Source organism: Phoxinus phoxinus (genome assembly GCF_949152265.1).
Source record: "Phoxinus phoxinus genome assembly, chromosome: 7".
NCBI lineage: Eukaryota > Metazoa > Chordata > Actinopteri > Cypriniformes > Leuciscidae > Phoxinus > Phoxinus phoxinus.
Window position 1 is genome coordinate 34267856 of NC_136882.1, and position 20724 is coordinate 34288579.

Genomic DNA, 20724 nt, shown 5'->3' on the forward strand with positions numbered 1-20724 from the left:
TTATGAGAATAAACTTTTCCTAAATAACATTCCCACAGTATCTCCTCTTAAAGGATTAGTTCACTTTTAAAATGAAAATTCTGTCATCATATACTCACCCTTAAGTTGTTTCAAACCTGTATGAATTTCTTTCCTCTGCTGAACACAAAGGAAGATATTTAGAAGAATGTCGGTAACCAAACAGTTTTTGGTTCCCAATGACTGCCATAGTATATTTTTTTCCTACTATGGCAGTCATTGGGAACCAAAAACTGTCTGGTTACTGACATTCTTCTAAATATCTTCCTTTGTGTTCAGCAGAGGAAAGAAATTCATACAGGTTTGAAACAACTTAAGGGTGAATATATGATGACAGAATTTTCACTTTAAAAGTGAACTAATCCTTTAACCCCAGGTCTGGCTGCCTTTATGCTCGACAGTCTGTGATGAGAGGAAAATTGACAGGGAAAATGACAAGTGGCTTTGAACTAGAGGATGCAGATCTGTAAATAGAGAACTATCATTTTTCTCAGTGTGCCGCAGGACAGACCCTCCGTGAGCGGAGGAAACATGATCAAGGCAAACACAGACCCACCTGCGCTCTGGATCGGGTTCTGTGCTCTCCACTGGTGGCAGGGAGGTATGATAACAGCGTTGTCCTGATCACAATCGTTCCTGCTCTACTCTGTAATGGCAGGACCACAGATGTGCTGTTTGTGCTGTATAGATAACAAACGGCTGCAGTCTGCTTGTTGGTGGTCCAGATCTTTCTTGACTATTGCCTGGAAACATGCCACCATCCGCTGCCTGATTGTGGCAGAAAAATGTACTTTAAATGAGAGTTTGGCAAACAAATTGGAAAATGCATAGCCTAAAATTACATGGCTAAAAGGGTTCCTGATTAAACAGCTTAAATGTTGGTCTCTTTCTGACCAAAATTGGACTAGTGTTATAGTGTCTTATTTGTCCTTTTTAGGGGTTAAAAAAAAAAAAGCTGCCGAAGATCTCCAAGCAAATAACATGGGGTCGGAACAACTTGAAGGCAATAAATTGACACAACTTTCCTTAGTTGAGGACACTTAAGAGTCAACAATATTATTGATCTGCCTGCATTGACACCATTGTATGAGAGCTGAACTGAGCTGAACGATGACATCACTGTTTTCTCCAGAGTGGCTATATATATATATATATATGTATATATATATATATATATATATATATATATATATATATATATATATAAATTAACTAAATTAATAACTTTTTTACAACAAAAATGAACCATCGCTGAACTTACTTAAAGGGATAGTTCACCCAAAAATTTAAAATAGCCCATGATTTACTCACCCTCAAGTCTAGGTGTACAGTATGTGACATTCTTCTTTCAGACGAAATACAATCGGAGTTAAAAATGTCCTGGCTCTTCCCAGCTTTATAATGGGATTGAATGGGTAAATTTTTTGGAAGTCGATCAAAGCGCATCCATCCATGATAAAAGTGCTCCACACAGCTCTGGGGAGTTAATAAATGTCTAGTGTAAGAATAATAGTAAAATTCTTGCTTCCGGCCAAATGGCCACACGCACTGCACTCTACTTGCGCCTAAAGTGCAACTTGTGACGTCGGAAGTATAGCGCAGTGCGTCATGGCGTAAATATCAGCAGTACGTTGCGTTACTGGCATAAGTTGCGCTTTACAGTTAAGTCGAATCTGTAAGTTTGTTTGGCCGGAGGCTAGTTATTTTACTTTATAAAGTTTTAAATATGGATTTCTTACACGAACGCATCGCTTCGCTTCAGAAGGCATTTATAACCCCGCCAGAGTCGCGTGGAGCAGTTTTATCATGGATGGATGCACTTTTATGGACTTCAAAACAGAAACAGACATTCACTGTCATTGTAAAGCTTGGAAGAGCCAGGGCAATTTTTAATATAACTCAGATTGTATTCGTCTGAAAGAAGAATGTCATATACACCTAGGATGACTTGAGTGTGAGTAAATCATGGGCTAATTTTCATTTTTTGGGTGAGCTATCCCTTTATGATGCTATTTTCCTCTAGATCTGATGTACAGCATACTCTGTTGCATTATTATCCTGTTATCAATGTAAAGCTACTTTGCAACAATCTTGTAAAAAGCGCTATAAATAAAAGTGACTTAACTTGACTTAAATCTCAATGTATCATGTTGACTTGATTTTTCTTCAGTTGCTTTTGTACAGTTCGACAAATGTTTAGATGCAGCAGTGAGCTGAAAGTCTCACCTCAAAGTTTTATTTTCGAAATGTATGAGCTTGTATTGCACATAAACCCAGAGTTCTCCGACTCTCTCCATGACATTTGCCCGTTTTCTTTGCTGAAGTCTCTTCTGGGCTCGGAGCTTGTCAAGGTCACAGCTGAGCAGGACACAGAGGCCTAACCTATGTCCAAAAACTGCCCCGCCACCATTCATTATTCAGTAGCACAGCCACGCTTCAACAGCTCCACTAGAATGATTGCGCCGTCTCCTTAACTGGACTATTAATTTGAAAAACCACCGCAAGGAATTCCTGTTAGCGTTATTGAAATCTGTCGGCACAGCTACTTCCTTGCAATCTCCGCTGTTAACCGCTAGCCTATCTCCCTCCGCGGCAGTAAGTGGCTCTCCAGACCCATATCTGATTCTTAATCTTGGTCAACAGAGTATAAACCCAACATATTTATAATCTGCACGAGGGTCATTTATTTTTATTTATTTATTTATCTTTAGCCAGGATATTACTATCTCTTCTTCCAGCCCTGGTCAAGACAGCAGTTTGCAAAAGACATTTAAAAAGTGATCAAAAGGGGAAGGTTTGTACATTTTGCAGTTCATTCCAAACCCAAGGAGCGTAAAAAAAAAAAACGAATTTGTTAAATGGTTGTTTACAAAAAAATAAGTGTCTCCTTGCAATAAATAAAAACATATGCAATCATCTCCATTATACTGCATGATGGGAGGCTAATGGGAAGCATGATGTTTATTTGTTAATATTGTCTTCTGCTTTAGCATCAGGTCAGGTTCTCTGGGGTCGTTTTTCCCCTGTAAACAGCGTCTAAATGCTCTAGGTGTATGTTTCAGCTGAATTATTACCAGAATTCATAACATTGCATGAAGCGCCTCTCAGAAAATATTGCTTAATGTGGTCTCTCTTGAACAATTAATACAGGCAAAGTGCTTTTTTAATATATAAATTACACAATATAAGGTTACTCACATATGAATCTCAAATTTCACACCGTAATCAAAAGAAGATTTACGTAATTAGCGTTTTATAATTTAAGTTAACATGACTTATTTATTTCAATCAGAATGAGAATGAAAGAATATATTTTATATATTATAATAATACTTTACATTTGAAATAATATAAATACAATTGCCTGGGAGTGTTCTTGATGGGTTTGATGAGATTTACTCTCACAAGAAGAGATATTAAATTAGCTTATATCTCGGTAACACTTTCCAATAAGGTCCCATTTGTTAACATTGGTTAATGCATTACCTAAATTGAACTAACAATGAGCAATACATTTGTTACAGTATTAATCTTTGTTAAAGCTAGTTAAAAATACAACTGTTCATAGTTCATGTTAGCTCAGGCCCATTAAATAATATTAACAGATACAATTTTAGATTTTAATATATTAGTAAATGTTGAAATCAACATAAACTAAATTAATACATCATTTAGATGTATTTAACATCAAAAGTTGCTTTGAAAAGTAACGAATTACAATATTGTAATTCGAATTACAAAAACTAATTGCATAGTTACTTTTTATGGAAAGTAATGCATTATGATACTTTTACATTGCTTTTTGGGGCTGGGCTGGGCTTGCTTGCTTGTTTTTTAATAATAATAATAAAAAGTTATCTTTTTGGCAAATGTAAAGGCACTTTCACACCAAAAGTGAAAGGAATAAGCCTCAGGCTGAAGGAAATGCAAATCCACGTCTGTAGAGGACACCGCTCAAACAATCCTTTCAGCTGTGCTGTCTTTCTGGATTGCAGAAGAATAGGACGCAGGAGATCTTCAACACTCATTTCAGCAATAAAAAAGAAAAACGATTGCTTATTTGTAGGCTTTAATTGGCTTATCGAAGGTCAGCATCAAAGACATTGGTTAATAAATGAAGTATATTTTTATATAAAATAATAATTGCAGGTTTGTATATTTTAAGTTTGTATTTCACTATTTATTCATTTCGAGGAATACTGCATCTGTTTTTGTGAGGTGAGTAAAAACATCATTATTTTATGCTGACTAATGTAGTTAAATGAAACCTTATTGTAAAGTATTACCCTCCTCTCTCTCTTTCTCTTCTCTCTTTCTCACTCTTAAACCTATTAATCGCTCTCTCTTTATTTTCAGTGTGTTGTTAAAACAGGCCCACAGAACAAGCTATTGATTGAAATGACCTCTGAGCATAATGAGAGCTCATATGCTAATGGTGCTTATCATTTCTGTCAGTACCCTGCAGACAGTTACAATTAAGTGCAGAGTCAATGCTTTCTTTCCATTACAGAGAATGTTACTGTTCCTCATAGCTATTTAAACATTATGTAAATCCACATATTGTCATTCAGTTCGTCTCCCTTGCACGAATTTCAGTCTGGGCTGCCATAATTACTGTTTAATTTGGAGAGTATACAACTGATGTTGAGTTTTTTTTTGCAAAATGAAATCGTTGATTCCAAACCTGTTTTTTTTTTTTTTTTTCCTGTGGAATTAAAAGGAGAAATGTGAGTGCTTATCAAACGGAAAGCTGCATCCGAGGCTGTGTCCTTCTAGTCCAGTCCTTCAGAATAGGCAAGAGTCCTCCTCAGCATTAAACACTAAAATGAAACTAGTGAGTGCACACGGCTATGTCAAAAATAAAATCTTCATCTGTCTTTCTATGAATGCCGTACAAGTAATGACAACTGTGTGTGTTCTCCCAGTAGTTTACATTATGCACAGTTTATGCCTTCATCTCCAAAAACACTTTGTCTTGCATTACATAGTGAAATTGGACAAGCTCAGTGGCGATTAATTTTTTTTTTTTTTTAAGTGTGCAAACTGCAAAGGATTGTGGGTGATTGGAGGATGCAAATGATACACTTAATGCATTCTTTAAAGGGGAAAGTACAGTATGATTTCACTTTTCTAACTTTAGTTAGTGTGTAATGTTGCTGTTTGAGCATAAACGACATCTGCAAAGTTACAACGCTCAAAAGTTCAAAGCAAAGGAAGATATTTGCTTTTAAAGAAAAGGACTACAACAAACGGCTGGTATGGACTACACAACATTCCTCCCGGGTTAGTGACATCAGCAAGTCTAAAATGTACATAAACCCCGCCCCCGGGAACAAGTCCATGTTGAGAAGAGGAAAAGGTGTTGTACAAGAGTACATTTGTGAGTCAGCTCAAGCTCTTGAAACCCCGCCCTCGATCTGCAGCAGCTCATTTGCATTTAAAGGGCCAGGCACAAAACAGTGTGTTTTTGCAAACCCTCAAAAAGTGACAACTTTAACATATACAAGTATATGTGGGGTATTTTGAGCTAAAACTTCACACACACACTCTGTGGACATCAGAGATTTATTTTACATCTTGTGAAAATGGCATTTTACCAGCCCTTTAAAACAGGCCGAATGAAGGACATAAAATGAAGGCGAGATATGCAATCTTAGCAGCCTTACATTTGAGAATGTTTGCTAACAACAAACTAGCATGAGAACTGATCAAGCATTGATCTGTTTGTTTCCCCAACTACTCGTGTGGCCTCTTTTTTAATTCCTATAAAAAAATACCACACTGGGCATACTATAATTGGGGTTGCTCTGAAATTACAATTCTGGTCAATTCAGATCAGGGGTTGGTTTCATAATCCGCTAAGGCTAGTCTTACAAGTTAGACATATATCTTTTTTCTTTAAAGGTCCTCTGAAGTGCCTTGAAACGAGCAGCATTATTCAACGTGTTGACGTAATTTCCACTGAAACAGGAAGACAGGGCGGGACATATTGAACAGCTCCTCCCCTTTTTTTAATAGCCAATAGCGTTTCGTTTATATCACAGATCGGCTAGAGCCGTTGAGCTCGATAAAGCCGCAGTTTCCTCCTAATCTCTAACCGTTTCTTCTCTTAATCTCTGTGCATTCTGTGCAACATTCAAATGGATCCGATACGTTTTCTGGTATGCTTTGACTCGCACATATGATCCGCCGTATGCTATCATGTCTTTGGACAGAAAAATCGTTCATCTATATTGTTCGAGGTGAGATACTGTAAGTTTTGAATGCTTATATCTTCTAAATGCGAATAGTTGTCATTGTTTTGGAGCACAGCTTATATATATAACAGTGAGACTAATTCATACTAAAAGCCAAAAAACAGGCGGTTCATAACTGTTTTAAAGCAGTTACATAAATAGTAGATGTGCCTAATTTGATAAATGATCATGGGTTACAAATTTTCAACATTGATAATAATAATAATAATAAATGTTTCTTGAGCAGCAAATCAGCATATTAGAATGATTTCTGAAGGATCATGTGACACTGAAGACTGGAGTAATGATGCTAAAAATTCAGCTTTGCCCTCACAGGAATAAATTACATGTTATATTCAAATAGAAAACAGTTATTTTAATTTATAATAACATTTCACAATATTATGTTGTTACGGTATTTTTGATCAAATATGCGGCATTGGTGCGCATAAAAGAGACTTCTTTAAAAACATGACAAAATATTACAGACTCAAAAAATGTTAAGTCTATATTCAATTTCACTGTATATGCATAAATGGCTTTACACCATTTTAATTGTACCTGTTTTTCACTGCCTTTCTGATTTAATACCATTTTACAATCAGGAATAAACGCTTTTAATGTGTTGAATATGTGTCACCCCTGGGTTCAAGGGCCCTAAGGATGCCATGGTCTTCCTTCCTTCTCTCCACTATGTTTATCTTTATGCTCTTGTCTTTTCTACGCTCTTTATCTGTTATTTAATGTGTTTTCTAATCAGTCCTTGAGGATGTATCTTTGTTCTGTGCTTCAGTGAGAAGATTGAATTGCATTATGATTTGATTGTTTTTCCTTCTAAGTAGGATTTTGAATAACACTTATGCCAGCATATCAATGAAATGGAGAAAGATTTCACTAAAACTGTATTATTACCCCCCCCCCCCCATCCCCCCCCTCTCTCTGCTTGTATCTCTATTTGTTCCTTTCATTTTAGTGTGCATGGGTTTTCCCCAAAAGGATAACTTGGAAACTTTGAGGTCCATTGAGCGGCCAGCATTAGATAATCAATCAATGCAGCCCACGTCCCCGAAATGAGCATTCTGATGTCAGTGATGTGGAACAACATGGTCTGAATTCACCATTGAGATTCCAGGGAGAAATGAGGTCATCTTCACTGGGGCTCATGCACACGAGAGCACAGCAATCCATAATCACACCAGGATATGATGCTTAAAACATAACACACGAATATTAATGAAACGAATACGACTAAAGATTCTCATAAAATGATGCGATTGCACCACTTATCTGCTCAAGGCCAGACATGCCTTTTATCACACTGATTTGAGGTGAAACATGTTAAATTGATCTAAGAGCACTACTGATAGCTGAAATGATAATAAAATTATTGAAGAACACTTAAAACTAACGCAAAGGTTTTTTCCGTTTTGTGGAAATCTGCATTTCATCTCATTATCAAGGTATTTGTGGACAGAAAATAAGATCCAGATATCTACATTATTTCCTGTCCACAAGTGCAGAAACACATGCTATCAGGAGAATTAAAATGTTTTCTTTCCCCATCTTTTGAACGTCTGTCTGTGCAAGGCAGCTGGTCGTTCAGCTGGTGTCAATTACTCAGTGAAAATGGTATTTGTATTGTCTGCTAAAGAGAATATGGTGCCTCAGTGGGGGGAAAAAAGGTTTGATGAAAATCATTTTATGAACCGAGTCCATGTTCCTCTTGTTTTAGAGTTTCATTAGGTGAAATTCATGCTGAGAAAGCTGTATTTTTTTAAGCTAATTCATCTTGTAACCCAATGTTTGGGATTTTCAGCTGTGCGCCAACAGACAAGAAACCGCAATCCACATTTGTTTCCTTAGCATAGCAGATGCAGACAGATTTGAGTCAGTGTTGCCATGTCCTCTAATTTGTGCTTGCTGGGTATTACGATTGTTGAGGGGTTTATTTTTTCGAGAATACAGTCTTGCTGTATCCCCCCTTTGCTATTTGCAGCTGTCAAATCTTCCCACCTGATATAGTTTGTCATTATTTTATCACTGTAATTTGTTTCACTCTTTTTCTCCCATGTTCCCTTTCCTTATAAGTCTATGCACAAGTTTAAACTTTATTCAAGGTTACACTTTATTCAAACGTCACTTTAATCAGTTTATGAATTGATTTAGATGACCAGTTGTATATGTGAAACATTGAATTGATTTTGTGAAATGATATAATTATTGAAAACAGCATGTTATAAAAAAAATTTTTTACATTAAATGTAATGTGTACATTTTTTTTTTTTACCAAAGCATACCATAATATGTTTGCAGAGATTTAGGAAACATGCTAGGTTCAAACACTTTCTCAGAAAAGCAAAGCAACAAACAGTTATTCTACTTTGAAATGTGCTTTCCGGTCGCAATGTCTGTTTTTGTTTTGGACTGCTTGATCCCGCCCACTGCCAAATCACCCAATAGTATTTCGCCCCCCCGGGTTGCCAGTTGGTAGAAAACACAGTGTATATGAGCCACGGAAGCCAGCAAACAAACTGGGTCTGACATTGCAGATTTTACCCGACCTAAAAAGCACTTGCCAATAAAAACATTTCAAACGTCTACATTAGCTGATCAACTTAGTGTAAGGCTCGTTGCTTTTCATTTTTTAATTGTGCTTTATCCTGTTGCGTGTCCCCAATCTGGCAACCTATGTGAGCGTCCTCCTTAAAAATGCAGTGTACCTAGGACAGTCTCAAAAACGCGATTTGAAACCGCCCGTATTTCCTATTACCACAAATATGTTACCAAACCGGTCAACGTGTGGGGACATATATGGCTGAATTAGACCAATATTTCCACTTGCCATTGTATAGCATTTACTACAGTTGACCCAGTGGATCAGGTATTCTGAGTGGGTGTGATGGAGTGGAGACTGGGCTAATTTGCATATTCATGGTTCTGCGAATACAAAATGAATCAAGGGTGTTCAGTTACATTCAAGCTATTTTAAGGCGTGAAGAAATTATTTTCACAGGGGGAAAAAAAAAGTTGGAATGTGTCATTTTGATTTTCAAAGATGAGTTTTAAGGGATACAATTATTGATTGCAAGAAATTAATGTATTTACAAACTATTACTTTTTATATGGATAAATCAGATCAAATAAATGAAGCAAATTCACCCTTTTTCCAATAATCCAAAACCTTATTTTTTATTGTGCACTTTTTTTCAGATCAGGTTGCTTGTGAGATCTGGCAACGCTGATTTTAGTGGCTGTGAAGGAGAGACAATGCAGAAGTCGTGTCCTGTTCCTAAGAGGGACGTGTTTGTGCTGTCTCTGCATCCCATAAGAGTTCCCTGCTCTGAATTATTGAGAGGAAGAACTGGGCAATCCATCACAAGAGAGGAGACATGAAGACGCCTGTCATAGCTGCTGGAAGGGGGTGTGGATGTGTGAAGAGTCACCTCACTGCTCATCAACACAGTGAGAAGCATATACACTCCCTTCTTTCACAAACCATCAAAACTGACCCCTCCGATTGAAATGACTCGATTTATTCATAGACTCCTATTGCTGGACCTGGACAGTTTTCGCTGTGAAAATGCAAAATTCCATACAGGGACGACTCAGCAATGATTTGAATCAGAAAATAATGTTTCTATTAACTTGCATTTAACTCTTTAGATCACGTGTCTGAATAAACTGATGCACAATGTTTTAGGAGAGGTAGACTATGCACTATAAAGCTGCAGGCACAATAGAATATTGCATGGTTTTTAGCATTTTTGTTTCACCACACTGCTGCTCGAAAAAGTAGCTTGTTGATGGAAAAAGTTATGCCTTTTTTATATGAACTACTACTGAAAACCACAGTAAAGTCACTAAAATGATACGCTCCTTTTGAGTCATTCTCCGACACTTGGCAGCTCAATATTGGCAAGCATTTGCAAAACTGAAGCTTGTGTTTGATTTTGTATTATGGTGCGTTCAAGTCCGCCTGGGAAGTTAGTACAGTATTTAAGAGTTGGGAAGTCATGTTTTTAAAAAAGCCTGACAGACACTGCTAAATACCTGTATTGTGGTATTCCGCCACTAACATACCCCCAACTCGTAAACTCTGGGCTTAAAGAAAATCCCAAGCTTCCCACTCGTATTTGCGAATTTGTAGTGGTGTTCAAGTGCATAAAAAATCTATCTTTTCGACATGACTTGAACACACCATAGGCAAACGAATCTGTAAATTCAAATCAGACTTTCCATGGCAAAGATCCACTCACCCTTTCTGAAAGTATTGTTTTCAATATATACAAATCTTTCCCAGATGATATTTCCTGGGAATTGAGGATGAAGATTAATCTCAGCATTTCGTTTATTTGTGCATTGCATGCATCATTTAATCGCGCTCATCCGTCCTGGCAGAGCCGGCTCTGGACACAGTAATGGAAAAGGTGTGTTATAGAAGAGTACGTTTTTGGCACAGCTTTGTAAAATCGTGGACAGTTCATAAAATGACGGTGCATCATAAATAATGTGCCCATTTCTTAATTTGTAGTCTTTCCATGTCTGCTTCCTCCATAAGATTTCAATTTGAAATAAATTGGGATGCTGGATCAAGAGCCATCAGCATTTCATTATGGCACCAACCAGTCCATCATCCCATTATTGGTCCATTATGCCATCAAACAGGATAATAAATAATAAAAATACACATACACATTGCTACTGTCAATGTATGGTAGACAGATCCCACAGTGTTCCTGAACTACATGCAGCTTCCTTCTCATTTCTACATGGAAACAGCTTCTTGACTGTGTCATATAAAATAGTGCTCTGAATGTGAAGAATCATCATGATTTTATTACAGCAGAGTATGATGTTAAAGCTCCAGTCCGTAACTTTTTTGGGTTAAAAATGATCCTAAATAAATGTTTGAGCAAGTACATAACCAGCCAGTGTTCAAAACTATCTGCTTGCATTAGCTCGATTCAAAACGGTAAGCTTGTTATGTAATGTTTTTAATTCCAGTGGTACTGGTGGATTTCCGTGGGAAATTCAAGCATGTTTTTGCGTCATTACGTCACATCTGTACACATAAAGAAGGTGTCTCGGCTAGTAGGCTATATTGCGTGTGAGGATGTTTGATTTATAGCCTTTTCTCACAGCACTTGATATAATTAAACTTTTAAAAAAATTTAATTTAATTTACAATTAAAATTTCATGGCGGATCCAGAAAGGTTCAAACGACAATCACTAGTGACAACTCGAGATTCACCCGTTGTAAAATGCAAAAGACTTTGGACTTAGGAGTGGCCACAGAAAAAAAGAGTCTGCAACCGGAAAACAAGGATAAATATCGGAAGGGCATTAGTCACGCAATGCTGATGTTGTTAACATTAGCAATTTGAGAACAACGTATAATTTGCACGGTTGGACGTACTGTACGTGATATGATAAGCGATCGTTAGATTAATTTGATCAGTGTGATTTACTGCAATGCTTTTTCCCCCTTAGTTGGTCAGAACAAAAGTGGATGTTACTTACTTATTCAGATGACATTTTCCGGTGAAAATTATTATGTTGGTCATACTTCCAAAAAGTAGAATCTGTGATCTGAATGACAGCATCCACACCGGCGCAGTGATTGACAGCCGCACATTCTCCTCAAAACATTGGATTCATCCGCGCTGTGCCATGCCGAGGCACAACCCACGTAAAGTTGATAATTCCGTGAATAACTGCAATTGCAGATTTCGACCAGAGATGGCGACAAAGAGGAAAAACTGCGGACTGCTGCTTTAACATCTTGCTAAACTAAGTTCATGAACTAATAGGTCAATTTTGAAGAAGAAAAAAAGCCACCGTATGCTCTCAATGGACTTCTCTTTTCCTTCGCTACCCTTTGTCCTGCTGCAGATGAACTATGCAGACTTAATGGGAGTAGGTGAAATGTGCAAATCAGTATGTCATTGCACCTTGGCCTTATTTGTCCTAATTACCGGCTCAGGCTAATTCACAGTGTCCTGCTTTAAATTGTTTCCGAATGAAGTCCTGGAGGAATCTTGTGGCACTATCAATATGTTTGCGATAGAAGATCCACGGTGAATTACCTCACTGCCTACTGCTTCTGATGGCTGCTGAGAGATAAAACTGCTACTTAATTGCTGGTTTAGGATCAGCTTCTCGTACACAAACTCAAATCTGCCATGTGCTATAAGTGACGTTTTCTAATCAACAGAATTAGACCTCTTTTCCCAATTTCCCGCCCTCCAAAGACATATTAGCAAATTCACTCTTAAAAATAATAAGGTTCTAAAAGAACCTTTTATTAAACTCTTTTTTTCTTAGTCTGAAGAACATTTTAATAATATAAAGAACCTTTTTGCACTTTAAAGAACCTTTTTAGCAACCGCGGCTGTTTGAAAAGCAGAAAAGTAAACTTTTTTTGCCCTCCAGTACATCATCTTTTGATTCGACTATGCATCATTGCCAACCTTGTTGCTGCACAGATTAACATCTGCCAGTATGTGAGCCAGTGCTGGTGTAACGTATAAGAAATGTTGCTGGCAATGCCATTGAAAGCTAACGAGTAGCCTACAGTATCTGCTCATCTTGTAGTCATAATTAGGCTGTGAATGTGACGGAGGCTGAGCCCACTTGGAGGTGCTGGCATGCTAGTGTCCACACAGCTCGGTTTCTCTACAGCTCACGGAGCCAGACGTCCTGCATTGCCCTCGCTACGCCAAAGGACAGATTGAGGCAAGTGACGACAGATGCCTCTCAGTGTGTGTGTGATAGAGTTAGAGCCCTTACACTGGAGAAAGGCTATGTTGCACCCAAGTAGCTATATGGTGTTGAGACAGTAAAGGCATTCTATGCAATTTTCAGAATGAAAAGCTTACAGCTTGATGAAATATGTAGATGAAATAAATGTTTCAAACAGTGTGCTTCATTGTTGTCAAGTAATTCTTGTTTTAGGGATGATTTACACGACAACAAAACGATGTACTAAAAATGGAAAAGTTTACAGACGATAACATTGTCAGAACAATCCCTGTTCACACATATTCGTAGAAATGACTAAAAGTGCTGCATTTGTACTTGTAACACTTTGTAACACTACGCACCTATAGACTAATACACATGCACGGGATGTGACCTTTTTCATAAATTTGCGTTTTTGTAGTTTACACGCCAACTGTATCTGTAATGTTTTCAAAAACTTGCAGTTTGAAACCAGTTTTCAAAAGTTTGCATTTTCAGGAATCCAAAAGGTTGTTGTTGTGTAAATTAATGGCCAAAACACTTATAAAGTTTTCCGTTTTTAGTTGAAAATGATGTCGACCCCTCAGTTTGGTTTTGTTCCATTCCTGTTTGCCTGTGTTTCCTTAGTTTCCATGGTTGGTAATGAGTTGCGCACCTGTTTCTGGTTCTGTTGATTAGCTTACCTTTGTATTTAAGTCCTTAATTTTCATCAGTTCCTCTGTTCGGTGTCGTCTTTAGTTTATGTGGTTGTGTTATTATTCCTGTTATCTCCTGCATGTTCCGTGTTGGATTTATTAAAGAATGTTTGTGTTATTAGTAATACGGAGTATACCTAAGGGGACATGGTGATGGAACAAAATATATGAGATTGGAGAAAAAAGTATATTCCGATTCTTTTGCGTTCCAAAGAAACTGTGTTCTCTCGCAAAACGATTACATTCCTCCAAGAAACTTTGCATTTGCTTGCAAAAGCACTGAAATATAGTTTTTCCTCACACCGCATAATGCAAAGTTTCTCAGGGGAATGCAAAAGTTTTGCCAGCAAACGCAAAGTTTCACAGGGGAAAGCAAAAGCGTAGTGAAAACACAAAAGCATTGGATGTAATATTTCTTCCCATCTAACTTTTTTTTTTTACCATCAATGTCCCTTTAGGGGCTCTGTAGAAATCAGATGAAATAATAATGCATAATTCATAATGAAAATCGCAGCTCATGTTACTTCCAATAATATTACTTCCACTGTAATATCTGGTCAAGTCAGAGGCATTTCATTATGGGATACAGCAGCCGCCTAGCAACACCCTGGCAACCACTCATAACACCTTATTAGCATTCCCTTTTTAATTTTATTTATTAAAAATAGTTGCTTATTAAAAATTATTCAATTATTAAAACCTTAAGATACAAAACATAACTTAACTGAACATAAATGAATGACACACACACTAAAAAAAAACAATACATTTTGAAATAATAACATTATGAAGGTGGCAAAACAGAATATTGAAAATGCAGCCTTCATGCCAATAACCGGTGACATACATATGAAAAGGACAGTATAAAGTAAAAAACGCTTTTTGCTATTCAGATCACATTGTGTCAGATAGAACAGCAATGATGTCATATCCTCAGGTGTTGAGCCTCTTTTCATCACAGGACATTAGTATTCCTGCAGCAGCGAGCTGCGATTGTGATCTCTGTCGGGGGTTTTCTGTTTGTCTCAATAAGAGAGTAGCACAGAGAAAGTGACTTCACCGAAGGAGAGCAGAGCGGGATGAAAATGCCATGAGGATCCTTGAGCGTGACTCTCAGCCACCCACACTGCCAGGCGTGGGAGGCAGAAGTAATCCTCCTGTGCCAGCCTCACGCTAATGGCAGTAATGCTCCGCAACACCAAATGCCAGTGCTTTCCTTTTTTGGCTACGCCTTGTATTTAACTGTCTCTCTCCAGTGTATTTGGAGATAATATGCCCCATGGAGCGACTATCCTCTGGTTTCCTTTTAACTGTAGCATATTTCTGCTACATGTCAGCTTTGTGTTTTTGTAACACAGCTCTGGAATAAAATGTGAAAAGCTTATAAAATATATTGGTTTAGTAAAACTAATTTCCAGAGGGAAATAATGATGTTTAATTGAAGCTCATGTTATAATGCGATTTCCCCCCCAAAAAATCTATTAAAGTATAGGCTATTGTTTAGTAAAAAGCTGACACTTTTTTGCAATGCATTCAGACGAATTGCATTTTGGTTGATAAATCCAAAGGGTCACCATGAAATCAAAATGGGGAATCTTGTATAACTTATAACAAAAAGTTGCAATGAGTTTAAGCAATGTAAAAACATATGTTGTCATAACTTATTGATCATATAATTTTTTTACAGTTTAAGGTCTCATTCATTAACCGTGCGCACGGTAAGAAACACATTCATATTTGTAAATTTGTCAAACAGAAATCAATAGATTTGTGCTAAATTTATTATGTGCTAAATTTATTATAATTTGTGTTAAACAGAGAATGTTTATTTTTTTATATATAATAATCTTGATAAAAAATGTAAGATGATAAAATAATATGAAACAATGTATTTTTGTTTTAATAGTTTGATCATTGTTTAGGCATAAAAATGCAACCGATCATCATTCATGTTTGTTAATGTTTTTACGCAGAAATCAGTACGTTAATTATAATATTATACTTAATAATATTGATCAAAATATTAATCAAATAATATGAATATCATATTTTAATAGCTCGATATATGATAGTTTAGGCATTAAAATGCAATCATGTGTAGCCTGTAGTCTATGCCTGTGTAAATGTGTTTGTTTTAACTGGTTTTGACAAATTTCACTTTCATCTGAAATCTTGACGCACATCTTTATAGAGCATAAGGATACTTCTGAATTGTGATTAATGACAGTACAAGATAAATTGTTACGGAGGCCCTTATATGGAGACGACTTGGGCGTGTCTTATGGTAATTAGTAATGACAGACTCATATTCCCTCATTTAGCATAAACTGGATTCATTAACAAGAGAACAAATGTGCCGACACACCTGTTGTGAATCTGGTGGAAGTTTTCCATGAGAGGTAAGAATGCTTGTAGCACTCTGCAAAAAAAGTAATTGTTGTTTAGATTGTCTTGTTACATTAACAAGCCCATGCGTATCAACATGATGGCTGAATTCTCCTTTCCCCCTTATTATCTGTCATTGTTTAATACTCCGCTGATTTTCACACAACACAAGCATAAATCATTATCAGCATTCCTGGACATATTGCCCATAGTTAATCTAAAAAGGCAATTTGGCAATGTATTCAAGCATATCTCGCTCTTATAGGATTATTCAAACCAGCCTCAGCATTTGGTCAATATCCACATAATAAATATCATCTTCCTTCTGCAGCCTTTTTTTTTTTTTTTTTTTTTTTTTAACCTCATATGAACACTTCCTACTAGCCTGTTGAGGAAAAGCCTACAAATTCCAGCCATGTTGTTTGCTGGACGGCTTCTGTGGGATGGATATTCTGTGTGTGTCACAATCTGTAATTACTCGTGGACAGGATATGAATTGATCTGCTGGTTTAATTCCCGAGGGCTGTGACCGCTGTGTCACTCGGGTGGGGTTCAATGCTATCTCTCCGAAATTCACAGGCTTTTGTCTAGACTTGCATGTTCCAGTGAGAATGAAAAGGGCAGAGGATGAGTAAAAAGAAAGTCTGATTCACTAGTTTATTAAACCGTTTTCTACAAATCCACAGGGGGAAATGAGGATAGAAGAGGATGTCAAAGAGGAAGGGGAGGGGCTAATCCGGGTCCACTAAAACAGCAGACAGATGCCTTAATCCCATTCGCATAGGAAAGATGACTTTGATAAACTGTTAGCCTGTTCTGATCTTTGGAAATGAGGAGGCAAAATCCCGTTTTTGGGTTTGGATTTATCTTTTCCAAAGTTACAATTCCATTTGGTGTTTGTATATTGTTTGGGCTTAAAAGTACATGAAGCATAATTTTAACTTCCGGTACGTGACCTGCTACATAGTTTTAAGTCACTTGACCCATTTCGAGGTCCGTGCACTATAAAGTAAAAAAATAAAATAAGACACCCCCCCCCCCCCCCCCCCAAACAGACTAACAAAAAAGGCATATAAACAAGTATAGCCTATACTGTTTTATTTAGGATGTTAAAGATTATACATAGCTTATTCCGTGTATCTTATTTTACTGAGAGTTAGTCAACAAATATTCAGTAAACACAGCTAATATAATAGTGCGTTTAATTTAACCTAGCCGCTAAAATCTGGTTCAAGTTCATTTCAAGTGGTTCAAAGTTGTTTACTCTATAATTATGCTAAGTCCTCCTGGGACTCACTAGACAATTTCACATTTCTCTGTCTTTTGTATTGACAAAAACAATACATGATGAGCAAAGCATGCATAATGGGTGTGTTATTGTTGCTGGGTGTATTGTCATTCTTGTGCTGCCACAGAGAATTATGGAAAATGTAGTTTGGTCATGCATGATATTCTTCATCAACGTTAAAACTAAAAGACGTAAATGACATTTGTATGTTCTAATAAAAGATAGATTGTACTGAATGTCAGCTTGCTTATTTGGCTCAAGATAAGGATTTATTGAGAAACTACATGGTACAGCCCCTAATGGTGGTGCAAAAAAAAGAAGAAGAGAGATTGGAGGGAAAATATGAAAAAAAAGTCAATGTTTTTGCACAAAATCTGCACAAATGTTTTGCATTCTCCCGAGAAACTTTTCATTTACTTGCAAAAGGTTTGCGTTCCCCTGAGAAACGTAGCTCTCAAAGCATTTGAATTCCCTCATTTTTTTTTTAGAGCGAACGCAAAGTTTCTCGTGACAACGCGAGAGAATGCAAAAGCATTGCCAAATTATTTTCCCACCCATCTCATTTTGGGTCTGAGTGCCAACAAGTCTGGGCTTAAAGAAAATCGTTTCCCACTCATAATTTTCCACTTTGTTATACATATATGTGATTTTAATATTTAGTAATATTTTTAATTTTGGTTTAGTTTTGTACTGTCAATTACTCATCCAATTCTTTTGAGGATGCAATTCCACCCCACCTCGAGAGAAAATGCCCCAGCACACACTCTTGAAAATAAAGCTTCCAATTGGTTTCCCGTCTCGAAGCACTTTTGAGGCCTGATTGTTTTTATATATCAACCACATTCAATCTCTTCTCTTCCTTGACGTTATGTTCTTTGCTACCTTGTCTTGTAAAAATAGCATGCGCATCAATTATTCATTATGTAGGCTAGCATCTCTCCATTACATCCATCAGTTTGTTGCTTTATGGCTTTTATCTGTGGCATCTTCTGATAAACACACTTTTCGTTTTATCTTCTGGTGCACCCCTTTGAAAGCCCCATGTGGTGTTATTTTTGAGAGATTTTGAGAAAAGTAGAGTGTGGTTTTAAGTGCTTCCTGCTTTGCAAATGCAAAATCTGTTGTTATACAACATGTTCTCAAACAGCTACTGCAAAGTAATATCCAGAGACATCCTGACTCTATTTATAACCACTTTCGTTGTCTCATCATGGACAGAACGCGTGTATCATGACATTTGGCTGCCCTTATTTAGTTCCATTCCAAAATCTAGCAAATCTATTGATTAATTCTCCTTCTAAATGAAGTTTTATGTAACAAAGTTCGGGAGGAGCATGTTCAGGTAATCATCCAATCAGCACAAGAAGGAGCCAGTATAAATAAAGCCTTTCCTTACCTGCTGTCTCATGACTAATTTCTCAGCATCCCACCTCCACCCCTTCTCCCCACATTCGGCTGGGTCCGTTCATAGATACCTATGATCTCTAAAGTTATGGGGGGAGTACTCTGGGGTCGGGCCGAAATCTGAGCTCGGAGCCCTCCCCCCGGACAGCAAGCCAAATACGCATTATAATATTACATCAGATTTCATTAACATGTAAACTCGTGAAAAGAACGCATGGTAGTCTGTATCTTGTAAACCAACTTTGTTTCCAGGTGGACAAATAACCCGTTGGCCCGTGATGAAGTGTGTCTGACATTAAATATTTCCTTGTTTGTTTGTTTGTTTGTAACAGCTGTTGTTGTTATTTAATCACTCACCCATGGAGTCAGTCTAGGTCTGTTAATTGCAATAATTACAGCCACTGTTCGTTTGTCTGTGATTACATGTGTTACAGGGTTCCTGCTCCTTTAGTCCTGTAATTTGTGAATCAGTGGTAGTTAACCTCCAATCTAGTAGGGTTTCAGCACTTTTATATTTAGGTAAATGCCATAAGAAAATATTCAAGCCACTTTTTAATTCAGGATGAAGCCTGCAAAAATAAATACATAAATAAATACAATTATTTTCCCCATCAGAAAAGGGCAGACAATTTCAGGTATCAGACGAATAACTTTTTTTTTTATCTTCCAGTAATTATAATGCTAACGAGATTCCATTACCACATACTTTAGCCAGAAGCTAGCGAAGACTCATTCCGAAGTACCACAGTTCTACTTTAAACCAGTTTTTTTTTAATTAGGCTACCGACAGTGTTTTCCCAGTAAACGCTCAAAAACTGCCCATAGCAGGTGCTCTTCAGAACGACTCTAAATAGAATCTTCACACCAAGGAGTGGAAATTGCATTAACACATTATAGTAGACGATATCCAAGTATATTTAGAGAGTGTGATGGTGTGGCTCACGGGAGGGTGTGTGCAGAGACCATAGTTTTCCAAAGCTGTGAGTGTGACTTTGACACATTCATCTCGAATCTCATTAAACAGGCTGGTAAGGGTTTAAGGGGCATATTCCGTAATGCAGCTGAGCTCCCTCTGCCCGGATGCCTATACCTGGGACCAGGGGTGCTATTACACCCCATATTACACCCCATTCCATAAATCAAAATAGCCTGGATTATGGCATGAACATGGAGCAATTAAAGCTGGTTCCTTTGATTCCACCCCTCCCCTGCAGATCTTTTCAATTTTGGGTCCAAAGCACAGTTTATTTTTTATTATAAATGTAGCAATGCATGAGTAGGCTACATACTAACTGTATTTAGGTAAAGAATCAGAGAAACCACAAGTTTGTAACTTCAGTTCAATTTCTACTTCAAAACTTTACATGATATGAAGTTTTATGTAACAAAGTTCGGGAGGAGCATGTTCAGGTAATCATCCAATCAGCACAAGAAGGAGCCAGTATAAGTAAAGCCTTTCCTTACCTCCTGTCTCATGACTATTTTCTCAGCATCCCACCTCCACCCCTTCTCCCCACATTCGGCTGGGTCCGTTCATAGATACCTATGATCTCTAAAGTTATGGGGGGAGTACTCTGGGGTCGGGCCGAATTCTGAGCTCGGAGCTCTCCCCCCAGGACAGCAAGCCAAATACGCATTATAATATTACATCAGATTTCATTAACATGTAAACTCGTGAAACTTGTGATTTGTGATGTACGGTGGCTTTAACATCAACTTCACAGCAAAAATGCTGTGCAATGAGCTACGGGAAATTAATTGAGTTATTCAAATGAATTTGATGAATCGGTTTGGAGTTCATTGAAATGAGCCGCTCAAACAAACTGACTCGCTAAAATGAATTAAACTACTATTCTAGAAAAAAAGAGAGAAAGAAAAGGCCTTGCTTGAAGTTGGAAGGGTTTTTTTGATAGATTTGCTTAGTCCCCAATACTGCCACTTCAAGTTCACTCGTTG